Source organism: Equus asinus, chromosome 9, assembly GCF_041296235.1.
Source record: "Equus asinus isolate D_3611 breed Donkey chromosome 9, EquAss-T2T_v2, whole genome shotgun sequence".
NCBI classification, from domain to species: Eukaryota; Metazoa; Chordata; class Mammalia; order Perissodactyla; family Equidae; genus Equus; species Equus asinus.
In genome coordinates, this window is record NC_091798.1 from 78562514 (window position 1) to 78571342 (window position 8829).

At 36.0% G+C, this 8829-nt stretch overlaps 1 long non-coding RNA gene across 1 annotated transcript in view; it reads left to right on the plus strand.

Annotated features, from left to right (window-relative positions):
* LOC139046303 (uncharacterized) overlaps positions 1 to 5974 on the plus strand; it is a 49212-nt gene extending 43238 nt beyond the window's left edge. Inside the window, exon 5 of the long non-coding RNA XR_011506145.1 lies at positions 2907 to 5974. This is a non-coding gene — a long non-coding RNA (uncharacterized lncRNA). The remainder of the gene's footprint in view (positions 1 to 2906) is intronic.
* Positions 5975 to 8829: the final 2855 nt, after the last annotated feature.

Consider the following 8829-nt stretch of genomic DNA (forward strand, 5'->3'; position numbering starts at 1 on the left):
ACAGCTCCACCTTTATTTTCCTTAAGAAAAACAATTCATAAGAACATCAGTTCTGCAAAGAAACCAGACATCATTTCCATGATCTCTTCCATGTACGTTCTTTTCACTAACACTCATAATTCAATATTTTGCTGTCACAAAGCAGCATGAATAACCCTGATGGTGATTCTATTGAGAAAGTCCCAAGAGTATAAGAGTAAAATCTAATTTAGCAAAACTTTCTGGGTGTCACACATGCCCCTGAGCATATTGTTAGTAAATTGCCCAGAATCTATACTTCCCTGTCCTAATATTTAGAGTATGAAGAGTCAAATGAGTTTGCTTTTTAAAGAAACTCTTGTCTTCATGAGTAAAGTAAAAAAACCAATGGCAATCTAGACACCTCACAATCCATTCTGCAAACATTTTCATTAAGAATCTTGTGATAGTTTCTATGCTATAGGATGCTATGTTTGAGTCCAATTGCCCCTGTGCTATGGCTCCAACATGAAGCACTGAAGTGACATCTTTAATATTTGACCTATGGAAAAGGGTCTAGCATATGGAAAGCATCGTCACTTGACATATACTCAGTATATTTTTTAAGCTAAGCTACTTTTTCAGATGAAATGAATTTAATAAGTGATGTTATCTTTCAGTTTTTGTAGAAAACTTTGGGGTCAAGAGTTTCCAGAGTCTACACAAATTCTTGACATAGTAACTTTGGTCTTACTGATGGATGTGGATGTACCCATATCATCAGACTTGGGAGGATTTATGGAAAGTTCCTGGAGAAAGCACAAACTCTGCCCCACAATTGTGCTAAATCAAAAGTCGATGTGCTGCACAACACGTGGGGACTCACACATGCTAGTAATGATCGCAAAGGTTTTGTATGAGCCTTACATAATGGACATAAGAGAGTTAATCCTGTAGACTTGGCAGAAAGCCTATGTTACTTTCTTTAATACATAGTATGGTGCTTTGTACACAATGGACATTAACTGAATATTGTGGTTGACTACAAAAGAAATTGAAGTATAATGAAAAATAACATGAGACAAGATGACAAGATTTCCTTTTGTTATCTCTTTAGCCACTAACAAACAAACAAAAATAGTCATCACTCTTGCTATACTAGGCCCTATAATAATGTTTTCATATATTTTAAAGACAGAACCGTATTAAAAATCTGTATTTAACAGACAAATGAGCAAAAACAAGCAGTCAAAGTTCCCAGAGAAGGAATTACCAAAGTAGTTTGAGGAAAGTGTAGTATTCAGACAAGCCGACAGGTGAGGAAGAGGCAAGGGTGAGAATACTTTTCAAGAACAGTGAAGTACTTTCTAGTGTCAACCTATGCCAAGGTCAAATAAGAGAATGGCTGAAACTTTGGGCAGCACTGGTGGCAGCAATTTTGGTAGTGGGATGGGAGTGGCAGCAGAGAGGGAGGAAAGAGGACTCAGATTGGGTATCTGTTGGACATCAGCAAGTTGAAGGAGTGGATGCTCAGTGGTCTATTTTGGTCGTCATCTATTTCCCTTGATGAGTGGGAAGAAAGGTTATTTCCTGAGAGTGAGTGATTTATGTTAGGATAAATGTTTTGGAGAGATGAGACTGAGTTTGAAATAGTTGCTGTAAAGAATGGGTGAGAGAGCTGACCAGGCAGCCCTGTGGACCTCATTGAGGTTGCAGACCTTGACCATAGAGGGTCACAAATGTTTTAGTGGGGATTCAGGAACTGCTGTGAATTTTCCTGTTAAACTCTAGGTTTCTCTTGAAACTAAGGGCTATATCTTAACTCTCTGACCTCAGCAGACATCATAATGCCTGAACTCTACATAATGATCTACAATTACTTACTGTATGACGAAATATTGACCTATGTCATAAGATGATAACAACAATTATTGACTCATTTATGTGCATCAACAGGTAAATAAGCTTCCTTCTTTTCTGACTATGCCAACTATGTCCACAAACTCTCACACTATAGTTTTCCCTTTTACTCTCACTTTCTTTGTGGTCCAGTATTTTCTCAGTCAAGTGATGGTGATCATAGGATGCTAATCATCTATCAGATTTAGCAATTGCAAAATCTTTTCAGTGGAGATTCTTGGTATCATAGCTGTATTAGGGAGACACCCAAAAGAGAAGACTCTACTTGTATAATAAACTTTTTTCTTGATCCTCATTTCCACATTCTATTTTCCATTTCAGTGATATGCTATTTCTTAATGGTAAGCAATTATAGATTCAGTTTCAATTCATAAAATCAATATCTTTAGTCCTAGGTAAATAGTATTAGAACTTTGTATTTTGTGCTCATGAGATAGAAAAGCATCTTATTTTATTTGCACCATGAAACTCTAGACAGAGTTAATTCACAGCTAAAACTTGAATTTAAACTGGTTTAGCAAAATAGAACCAGTGATCAAGAACATTGTCTCCGTTTCCTTAATGCCTTGTGATGACATTTTTCCCCTGTGTGGGTGGTTAGAAGTAAGTGATGATGATTATAAAAAGCAAAAAAGGAGGACTCAGGGCTTGCATTCTATATGGACTAATATGAAGGAATCAAGTTGAATGCATGGTGTCCAATCTGAGCCATGTCATAGGACAGCTGGGACAAGGCATATTTCACATCAATTCAAAATAATCTCTGTGCTTTTCCATTCATTTTAGTGATATTAAAGAAGGAGACAGGCTGGGCCTCAGGAAGATCATGTAGCTGATAGCTTTCAAAATGAGACTATATGGGATGTATAAGAACATCAAGCCTTCATTCTGAATTGTGCAGACAGTAGTCTTCACTTAAAAAGTATGCCAGAAAAAAATTGCCTGATCACAGCCATGTTTTAAGATCTTTAATGCTTGTCTATGATTAGGGGTAAAATGGCTTTAAATTTTTTTTTTTTTTTTTTTAGAAATTCTGGCTTTTCTGTGAAGATCAGCCTCTTCCTAAGCTGCATCAACTTCAAATATTCTGCTGGCAGTGTCTGCACAAGAGGCTGCTAGGCTTCAGTCTGCCACAGGCCCTGGGATTCTGCAGGGTCCAGAATCCTATGGTGTATGTCTATTCATTTCAAATAGTTTTCAAAAATAGAAAAATGTGAGAGGATGAATGCTTAATATTAAATGAAAGGGATCTTGTGCTACAAAGCACACACTCTGCCTCTGTTGTATAGAATCATAATTTTGAGGTTGAAATTTATATTCTTAATGTAATTTCAAAGTGGAACACAGCTTTTAAAGCGGTGAAACAATAAAGGTGGCCATGCATAGCTTACAGTTATCGCTGTGCTGATAACGCCTGCACCGAAGGTGTCAGAGTTCTCCACGCACAGGGTGCTTTTAAAACCAGTCAGGATACCAAGAGAAGTACTAAAACACTTGAACCATACTCTGAGAAAATAAGGAGCGAGCGAGAGAAATACCTGCGAGTTTTGCATCAACACTTCTAATATTGAGACTTAAATTCTCATTCTGTTTCTGCCTGGGTTCTCCAGGCACTCTATAACGTTAATTATATCTTGCAACTCCAGGATATCGTTAAGAATATGTGACATCCTCATTTATATTATTTTCAATTTGCATTTATTCTTATATATCGTTAGGGCTTGAATAATAAAAGGTAAAAATCAAAAAGTCAAACTACAGTCTTTTTATGAATCACAATGATGAACATGGAATATGTACCTCATAGTAGCCTGTACCCATTGAATAAGATTTGGTGCATATAACCACAGTCACTGTGTGTTTTATTTTCCAACCACAGGACAGAAGGCCATTAATGGATTCCCAGTTTCAAAAGAAGCATCTTTAGTTAGAAAATGCAAATGAAAATTGCAGTAACCAGTTCTCCAGCACAATGTTTTTCTTACAAGTGATAGTTTAGGAAGTCAATCACATCAACTTTCTCATTCTTACCTGGATAATATTTTCCCTGCATTAATTTCCAATTTAGCTTATTAAGTATATGACAAATCTGAATGTGCTTTGTGCATTTTATCTCATATTTTAACATTTTTATCCAATTACACAAAGAAACAGATGTAGAATACTTTTATTTTAGGATCAATTATACCATATTGATAAATGAAAATGACGTTGTACCTTATTATTTGCATTAATAAAACGATTCCTTCAATGGGAAACTTCTATCATTTTTCTCAAAGGTTCAAGATTTTCATTACCAATATATGTCATATGTCTTTCAGGCAACAACAAATAGACAAAGAAAGAGAAATGGTTCACACTCTAACTTTTATCATCCCCTCCTGCTTCCCTCCCCACCCCAAACAAAAACAGCAGAAAATTATTTGAACTCGCCAGAGTTTGCTGTAATTAATTGTCTTTCCGGTGTGTGTGCCACACTTCATTCTATGATTAAGACTTCTAACTCAAGAAATTGTCAGCAAAAGACAATATATCACAGTTTAAATATCAGTAATAAAACAGCACAGGAGATATTCTGTGACTGCTTAGAATGGAAAGCATTTTATTGAAAAAGGTTTGTTTTCTTTGGCAGCCTTCCATGACCTCCTACTGTTGACAAAACTAGCAGCCTGTCCTGTTTCAAGTGTAAATGCAGCAGAAGCCACTGCTTCAGAGCACTTACAGGATTTATCTCTAAATTAATATTTTCATCGAACACTCTCACGATATACCTTACATAATCTTTAAATTATAGGAAAACGCTAGAAGGGTGTTCTGTGAGTCCCTGGCTGAAGTCGTGCTGGAGATTTACAGCTCTCTCAAGTCGACATTTGTGACTGACCTACAGCACACCAGGGCTGCTATTTCCCTTTCCTGATTCATGATAAGTGCAGCTGCCTCCACATCAGCCGCCCAAGCCCGTTAATGCTCAGGCCAGTCCCTGATGGTAAATACGCACAACCTCAGCCTCACTTTTTAATGTTCAGCTGTGAGGAAGTCGAATAGGGAATCCGGTTGCCTTGAAACCCTTTGCCAGGAGCCTTGTCACCAAAGGGTGGGTGCCCCAAAGTCCAACTTACCTCTGGCTCTAATTAAGGTGATGCTTTCCAATATAGTTTACGCACCAAAAATAGCAAAATTGTTTTCCCCTTGCAACATGGGTTATAAGGTCCTGCATTGTGATGCCTTCCGTCTTTCGCCAGCACCATAGCTAATTAAGAAAATTGAGTAAAGATTGATATGAAAGTAAATATTAAAGGCACAAAAGGGAAGGGAAAGCAAATTATTTAAAATGTCAGAAAAGCCAAGGCATTCATCTTCCCTGCCACAATTTGTTTTTCATTAATAAAATATACATTGTTTTCCGCTCGGAAAAGTTATTAGTGGCAACACGGTCTGCCTGAAGCTTTGTCTCTTCCGAAATGAAGTCTTTGTTTAGATATCGGTGATGGGGGTTTTGTGCCATTGTCTAATCTGTCAGATTAGATGAGCAAGTGTCTTTAGGGGTGCAAAAACGTGCAGCCACACCTGCTGTGCAAAGCTGTGAATTCACAACTCTTCTGACTATTAAAATGTGTTATGCTGGGAGCTCTTTTGTTGTAATGGAACTGTTGGTGGTTGCGTGTTTGAAGTGGCGCAAGTGTCAGGCCTTATTACAATCATAATAATCACTCCAAAAATAACCTCATATTTTGACCATTTAATGTTAATGTGCAGCAAATTAAAGGCTAAGCGCCTAATAGATTTGGAGATGTTAAATTGATTTTGCACTCAAATTTTTCTAAGCAAAAACAAAAGTCTATTAATGCAATAACATTCACGGTCCAGAAAAACTATAGTCATTTGAGAAAGAGTTTTGAAATAATACAGGAAACAAACAAAGGATATACAACAAAATATGAAGCCAATATGAAGCCAATAAAACTACTGTCAGGAGAATTATATTAAATATCATCCTTAAAGAATGCTAATTATCATTTCTTTATTTGTTGGTATTTGTGATTTTCATACGAAGATACCAGGATATTTTATTCCCTCAGCTGAATATTGGATTATGCCTGGGCAGAGAGAATGTTTTCTATTTATTTCCGATTATGTAGGCCAGTATTTTTTTGCAGTTTCTATTATTTTACCTTGCTGAAATGTAGCTGAATTTAATAATCTTAAAAAATAAACAAAATAAAATAATATGAACTGCCTTATTTAGTAACTTACCATGCATTATCTTAAACCTACTTTTCTACCTAATTTGTATTTTTGATATCGAGTTTTTTTGTTCTTAAAGTATTGGTGTTCTTTAAAGAATTTTTGAGCATCCAATACATCTACAGGAATTTCTTCAGCGTAAGTTAGCAGGGTGTTTGCCGAAGAATGAGAAAATATTTTTTTAATGTTTAAAAAGAAGAAAAATGGAAAAAAAGAAAGAACAAAATGCTAAACCAAAAGAGCTTCTGTTGTCACTTTTCTAACACTAAGCAGCTTGTGGCAGGTTTAATAAACCCTAATCTAGAGAGGCCCTTTTAGGGACCTTGGACCTGTATGGCCTCATTAATTCAAATGGTACGTGACAGTTCAGAGGTGTCCTAAACCAGCCATTTACCTGCATAAACAGGCTCTGATGCCAGTGTGGCACGTACACTGTCCTCAGAGCAGAATTCCTCCTCCTTGATAGCTCGGATAGAGAAAACCTCTAAAATATAAGAATGTTTTTTCTCTGTAAGTCCTAATGAAATCTGATCATGAGATATAGTTCATTCCCATCCCAAATAGACTTTTAAATATTTTTAATACTAACCTAGAAAAAGATAATGCAAACGTAACAGAGAAAAATACTGGTTTAAAATAATTGAAGATATTGGCGTCCTTCAACTTTCCAAAAATTGTCATTTTGCGGAGACTCAGGCATATGATCAGGTTGTTCTCATTTGACAATCACCATGATGCTGAGGCCTGGATTTCATATTGTGTAAGATCTGGATTGTCCTGCAGATGCAGCAGGGTGACAGCTTCACACGTTCCTTGAAAAGAGGTGTCCACACACTGACAGTTACTCATCATTCAGAAAAAAAAATGAAACGGAAGAAAGATTTTCCTCCTGATGCTTAATTTAGGCTAATCTATGTAAAATACATTATCTAATAGCAACCAGTGCAAGAAGTGTTTCCTGGCGCAATTGCAAATTGCAGCTGGTCCGAATTATAGCAAGAAGTATTTCACTTTGTGATGGAAAAGAGAAAAAGTTTATGTTGAAGGCCAAACTTTATATATTAATGGAAATTAAGAGTAATTGAAGATTTCATTTAATTTAATTAACTTTGTAATAATCCTAAATTACTTCTTTTTTTAATCCTTATATAAATGCCCAGTGAAGACATTGAGTGTGCAAATGCTAAAATAATAAGTAAAACTAGTACTTTATTTAAGTCAGTGCCAAACAAATTTCTAGTCATTACTTGTTGAAAGAAGTCTTCCTGATAACAGGACTGTTCATTTTAAAGCCTTGTAAAGTAATAAAAGTATATAAATGTGTCAAAATTAATATATGCATATATATTTTTTCTTCTTAAGATACACTGAAATTTTCTATGAACCTTTAATATTTACCTTTGCAGTCAGTTTTCCTCTCTTCCCTTTTCCTCAGAACTCTGTGCCCTTGTCTTACACCCCAATTTTAACTGGATGAGCAAAATACTGACGCTGCTTAAAACTTTCCTGCATGGATGACATTTAAAGAAAGGCAGATATACAAAGATTGGTTTCCATTTCCTGAAATTAATGAAAGTCACTCTATGCAATGGATCTTTGGGAGAGAAAATATATTATTTTATGGAAGATATTAAAAAAAATGTTATGCAGACTGCAGTGTATCCAGTGCAGCTAAAAAGATTCAGTAGTCTGACTTACGCTTTTACGTACTGGATTAGTCTTTATATTTGTTTTGATAGAAAAGCAGGCAACAGCCTATTTCATGGACAATAAATTCAAGATAGTAATGATGAGATAGTATTGCCTCAGCTAAGTGCACCCAGATTGGAGGGTCACATATTTGACCTCGATCTAGTATGGTCCTTAATGAATCTATATACTTGATTAGAGTTACTGTCTTTTTATGGCTCAAAATAGCTTTGCATGGAAAACTAGCTCATTTTAACTAGAGTTGGGAGAATCATTTTGCTTCCAACACATCTCTAAAACTCTTCCAAGGACTTTAAGTGCTTGCTTTAAAATTTTAACCTCCCGGAAAGCTATCCTTCCTCTTGCCAATTCTGGTTTTGTTTTACAACCTTCATTGCATAGGGAAGAAATGCTTCTCTGTCACTTTTTAATGGTATGAAAAAATCTGATTTTTCAAATAATCAACAGAATTACTGAAATATTGGATTAAAGCCCCAGTCTTTCAGTTATTTCAAAATTTTTCAGGTCTTCCTTACCTGTCCCATTTCATAGAACAGAATGGAAGAATTGATATTGGCATTCATACTGAAAGTTTGTATAAGTAACAGTAAAAAAAATCAACAGTAAGGATTAGAACTCGGAGCCATTACATGTCTTTTGTCGTATTTTGTCTGTGCTTTGTTTCTTTTATTCATTTATTTTTACTAGCATTCAGTCAGCTTCAGAAGACTTGGGATTTTTATAGGGTCTAGTCACAGATATTACCATTAATGTTCTGGTTTGCAGGCATTGCACTGTCTTTATTGTGCAGTGGTGCTTCCGTGTGTAGCTCTCTCTCCCTGTCTGTGCTTCCAACTCCATCTATGTCTCTCTGTTTTTCTGGCAGCATCGCTCACTCTTAATTCAAGGAAGTGATTTCTTACTTCTTGTCACTCTCTTTCTTTCTACCACTCACTCTCCATCTATCAGAACTCGTTTCCCAATTCTGTGGCTACTCTGGACTCATGTATCTCTCTT